Genomic DNA, 6,075 nt, shown 5'->3' on the forward strand with positions numbered 1-6,075 from the left:
ATACACTTGGTTGGACTGCAAAAGATCATGAGCATTATGAAGCTCAAGAGATTAAAGACTTTGAGAGTGAGACCAAAGCCTATTCTACACTCACAATGGCATTACCCGAGAAAATCTTTCATCAGTATAGCACGATTAGGACCTGTGCGTCTTTATTTGCAACTTTGAATACTAGAAGCTTGGGAAACACACTCGAGAGTAAAACGACTCTAGAGAAATTTCAGTTTCGAAATTTTACTTTGCTGAAAAACTAGACTGTTGAAGAGATGATATGTCGTTTCTGTCATTTGGTTGTGGAAATGACTACGGTGAATCTTGAACCGACTAAGGTGGACAAGATTGACACCTAGAAGAATGCTTTACCACCTTCATATTCCACTTTCTTACTTGTGTTAAAGGAGAATGATTATTTTAGAAATGATCAACTCACTACTGAGCAATTCATTAACAAGATAGAAGAAAGAGAATTTGACTTGAAATGCCAAACTTCTTTGAAGGATAATCAGAATCAATATCCTTATCTTTATGGTGGTTCATTACCTGCTAATAATTCTTCAAGCTCAGTCCCAATCACCGCATTCTTTGCACAGATATCGCTAGAAGAGTCTGCTAATGTAATAGTTCCCCTAATGTATGCTTCATGGCATCTGGTGCTAATTCTGGTTTAAGTGCAAGTTCTTCAAGCTCGTTGCCTAATGTCAATCTTCAAGAAGCTGAGAAGCAATTTGCTTTTGTTTGTGCATTCATGACATCTTACGAACAACTCGTTGGGAGTAAGATTGCTACAAGTGAATTGACTGATGAAGATTATGACCAAATTGATCCCGATGATCTTGAGTTGATTGATCTTAAGTGGAATATGGCAATGATTGTCAGGAAAGTGAAAAGATTCACGCAAGGAATGGGAAAAGATTTACCAACTTTGAAATAAGCGAGTTGGGTTTGACAAACTGAAGCTCAAATGCTATAATTGTGGAGATTTCGGTCATTTCGCAAAAGAATGTAATAAACCAAGGAAGCAATATTCTGGTCCATGTAATTCTGAGAGAACTACGGGAAAGAGTTCATCTGGAACTGATCAGAATAAGAAGAGTTCATCGGATGGTGACCAAAATAAGCCGACCAAATCTCAAGCTCTTATTGCCAATGAAGGTGTGGACTGGTCTCAATGACTATTTGGAAATCAAGCCAACCTTGCTTTGGTTAAACCAGTTGAAAAGTTTGAAGATGCAAATGGTGATAATTTATCAGAAGAAAGTGACACCTCCAATTCGGAAACTTGAACCAGTTGAAAGGTTTGAAGATGCAAGTGGTGATAACTTATCTGAAGAAAGTGACACCTCCAATTCGGAAACTGATTCGGATCTTGAAGCTCCTGAAAAAATTGAATCCTTTGCATGTATGGCAAAGATAGAAAAGGTATGTTCTAAATCTTCAATTAATGTATCTGTTAATGAAACAAAAGAGACAATAACTTGACAAGTTGTGACTGAGTGTACTGAGTGTGTTGAACTCAAAGTCAAACTTGAGTCAGCTTGACTATAGAACACTACTCTCACAAAAGAGCATTTCATGGTAAATGAATGCTACAGACAAAAATCCAAGTTATTGGAGCAATCGACGTTGAAAATTAAAAATTTTTCTGTTAGCAACCACGACCTGAAAGCTGAGGTTAATTGTAAGATTGTGGTTGTTGAACAACATTTCAAGGAGATTCTCAGATTCCGAACCTGCATTACCAATTTGGAAAATGAAATTTTGGAATAAAAGAATAAACATGTAAAATTTCGTGATTCCTCTTTTCTTTTAAATGAGATAATCGAAGTAAATAATAATCACAAGAAAAATGGTAAAGCAGGATTGGGTGATGTTAAGATCCCTCTTCTTTTTAAAGGAGATTACAGCAGCATTCCTGTGGTAGAGCAATCTATAAGTCCAGAAGTGCATGTTGTTGAATACGAAAATGTTGCAACAACTAAACCAACTCAAGAACCAATTCATATTAAGAGTAAATAAGTTTTTACTACAAATAAATTGGACGGTTAGTTCTCTCTCTAGGCAAGGCGATTTTGGTATCTAACCCTATGCGATCGGCCGCATAGGGTTTTTGGCTTTCCTTGGGTTTTTTGTTGCTCTAATCTTGTTCCAATCCTTGGTTCTGATTGCTTAGTAGGTTTGTTATTGATCACGGCTATTGTTATAGTTTAGTTAGATCGATAACACCCTATTAATTGATTAAGGATCTTGTGGTTTTCAAGGTTAGGGTTGTTTCTTGTTTCTTGATCTTGTTCGTTCTTGGGGTTGTTAGATCTTGGATCTTTGGGCAGATTTGGATTAAGGTTCCATTCTCCTCTTGGTTCCTTGGATTCGGCTGGCTTGGGTTTCTTGGATTCGGCTGGATTAAGGTTCTTGTTATTGGTTCTTGATCTTGTTCTTGGTTTCTTCGTTCTTGGCTGTTACGTGAGATCTTGTTCTTGGCTGAATCTTGCTCCTGATCTTGATCTTGATCTTGTTATTGGCGGACCTTGTTCTTGATCTTGATCTTGATATTGGTTTGGCCGATTCTTGTTTTTGATCTTGTTCTTGGCTGATTTGGTTTATTGTGAGTGAGATATTGTTCTTGATTTGATTTGATCTTGGCTGATTCGTGTTTCCTTATTTATTGATCTTGATCTTGATATTGATTTTGGGGTATCTTGGCTGGATTTTTATTGGGGTTGCATGGAGAATAAGGGTGGCATTGGTTCTGTTGATCAGGTTATACATGGGTTTCCAGCGAATCGGGTAACGAACATTGATGGGGCTCCCCCTCGTAGGGGGGTTCTGAAAGCTGGTTCTTCGGGAAACCCTAATGTTACGGGTTCTTTTGGTTCGTTTGCTGCAAACACTACATTCACTGCTCCGTTAAATGACGTTATCCATAATGTTGGTGGTTGTTCAGCCGTGGGGAACAAAGCTAGTGGTTGCTTGAGCGATAACAAGGGTATTGGATCAGGTTCGCTAAAGAGTCAACAAGATAAGGGTTGTTCAGCTTTTGTTCCGAACGAAAATAAGGTGGTTGGAGCTAAATCGTCTAATATTCAGAGGGATGTAGGGAAGGAAAAACATATGGAAAATTCAAAGCCTTCCTACATGAGTGTTGTTCAACTTGAAAACAAAACATCGAAGGCAACTTTAAGAAAAGTAAATGTTGAATCAACGATGGATGGAGTTGATGTGGTTATACCGGTTGATTCTGTCAAGAAAGTTAAAGAGAGGTTTAATAATACTTTGTTTGGCTATTTTTTGGGTAATAGACTCCCTTTTCCGGTTGTTGAGGATTTTGCTAAGAAAAATTGGAACAAATATGGGCTTACGAGACTAATGATGAATGCGAAAGGGTTTTTCTTTTTCAAGTTCCATACGGAAGCTGGGATGATGAAGTTGATTGAGGATGGTCCTTGGATGATTAGGAATGTTCCCATTATTCTCCAAATTTGGACTATGGAGTCAGATTTGGAGAAGGAGGATGTACGGTCTGTTCCGGTTTGGGTCAAATTACAAAACATTCCCCTGGGTGCCTTTACTGAGGAGGGTCTAAGTATGCTCGCGTCAAGAATTGGGGATCCGATAAGTATGGACTCTTATACTGCTAATATGTGTAAGGAATCGTGGGGAAGAAGTAGTTTTGCTAGAGTACAGGTTGAGCTCCATGCAAATCAGGAGATTAAAAGGAAGCTTGTTGTTGCTGTTCCGGATACGTGGGGGGAGACAAATAAGATCTCGGAGATTAAAGTTGAATATGATTGGGAGCCCCCCAGATGTTCTTTATGTGAGGTGTTTGGCCATTCGAACGCCCAGTGCCCGAAACAAGTTCACGATAGAAAGTTAAATGACGAACAAACGAAAGTCACTAATGATGATGGTTTCCAGAGGGTGAAGGGAAAGAAAAAAGTTAATACGCAAATCAAGAAACATAATCTTGTCTACCGACCGGTGGTTAAACCTGCTGTGCCACAAACTATAAATAAACCATCCGCTCAAGAACAAGACAATAATTATCCTGTGGGTAAACCTACAACTTCCATGGCTAAGGGGGTCCAGTTAAAGGAAAATCATACTGTCCAAACCAGTAACAGGTTTGGTAAGTTGGCGGACGAGTCGGAAAGTGATGAAGATGATGATGATGTGGAGGAGTTGTTTACGGATGTGGCTAAAGCTATGAAAGCGGATGTTTTTTCTGAGGGTGCAAGCACACCCGGTGAATTGGGTGTTTAATGGGTACCATCGCCACTTGGAATATAAGAGGGTTGAACCGCCCTCTTAAACAAAAAGAGGTTCGTAAGGTAATACAAGATAATAATATTCAGGTATGCGCTATTCTTGAGTCTCACGTCAAATTAAATGCGGTTTTTGATGTTTGTAAGAAGATCTGTAATAATTGGGATTGGACCAGCAATGGTAGTGTTTGTGATAAAGGTACTCGGATTATTGTGGGGTGGAATACGGATTTGGTTGATCTTATGGTTATTGATTATTCGAATCAGGTTCTTCACGTTCAGTTAAAGTTTAAGCTTGATTGCAAGGTGATGTATGGTTCTTTCGTGTATGCTGAGAATTGTTATTTGAAAAGAAGGGAATTATGGCGTAATCTTCTTGTTCATAAACAACTCACTCGTGATAAACCTTGGGCTTTACTTGGTGATTTTAATTGTGCTCTTAGTTTGGAAGACAGCTTGCATGGTTCTTCCAAAATTTCTACTGGAATGATTGATTTTCGTGATTGTGTTAACAACATTGAAGTTGAGGATATAAAGGGGGTCGGACTCAAATACACTTGGAGCAATAAACCGAAAACGGGTATGGGCCATTTTAAAAAGCTTGATAGGGTGATGGGAAACTCTAAATTCTTGGAGATTTTTAATGATTCTTCGGCGGTGTTCCTTCCGTACCGGATTTCAGACCACTCTCCATGTCTTTTGAAATTCCCCTCTCTTATTAAAGGTAAGCCTAAACCATTTAAATTCCCTAATTTCTTGATTGAAAAACCGGGTTATCATGATATTATTGCTAAAGGCTGGAATATTGAGGTGAACGGGTATCACATGTTTCGCGTGGTAAAGAAACTCCAGAACTTAAAACACCCTATTCGTTCTTTGCTGTACCGGCAAGGCAATCTCCATAAGAAAGTTACTGACCTAAGAACCCGTCTGGATGCTTGTCAAACCCGCCTTGACACTGACCCTACTAATTTGGAGTTGATTCGGGAACAGAGTAATTATCTTAAGGCTTATCATGAGGCGGCTAAGGATGAGGAAGAATTCCTTAAACAAAAGGCTAAAGTTGATTGGTTAAAGCTTGGTGACTCTAACACTGCATACTTTCACAATTCCTTGAAAATGCGAAACCATAGGGGTCGCATTGATATTATAAGTGATGCTCAGGGCCGTTTATTTGAGGGGTTGGATGTTCCTTCGGTGTTTGTTAATCATTTTACGAACATCTTTGGCTCTGATTTGAAACCATTGAGGAAACTGGATAATCAGATGTTTACTACTAAACTCTCGGCCTCCCAGGCGGAGTTTATGATTAGACCTATCTCCGATTTGGAAATCAAGGATGCGGTTTTCTCTATTGAGAATTCCAAAGCGCCGGGACCTGATGGTTTTTCTTCGGCCTTTTTCAAGAGTTCTTGGGATATTGTTGGGAAAGATGTGTGTTTGGCGGTTCGTGAATTTTTCAGCAGAGGAAGTCTCCTTAAACAGGTAAACCACACCATTATTGCCCTTATTCCTAAAGTGACTAATATTGTGACTCCGAATGATTTTCGTCCCATCTCGTGCTGCAACACTTTATATAAATGCATTACCAAGATTATCTCGGTTCGTATGATGAAGGGGTTGGAGTCGTTAATTGATATTAATCAGTCAGCGTTTGTGCCTGGGCGTAGGATTTCTGATAATATCCTTTTGACCCAAGAATTAATGCATAATTACCACACTAATACAGGTCCGCCTAGATGTGCTTTTAAAGTTGATATCCAGAAAGCCTATGATACGGTCAGTTGGGACTTCATACGTGATATTCTTTTTGGGT

This window comes from Bidens hawaiensis, unplaced genomic scaffold (assembly GCF_021521415.1).
Source record: "Bidens hawaiensis isolate Kalapana, Puna unplaced genomic scaffold, B.hawaiensis_p1.1 tig00000657_1, whole genome shotgun sequence".
Taxonomy (NCBI): domain Eukaryota; kingdom Viridiplantae; phylum Streptophyta; class Magnoliopsida; order Asterales; family Asteraceae; genus Bidens; species Bidens hawaiensis.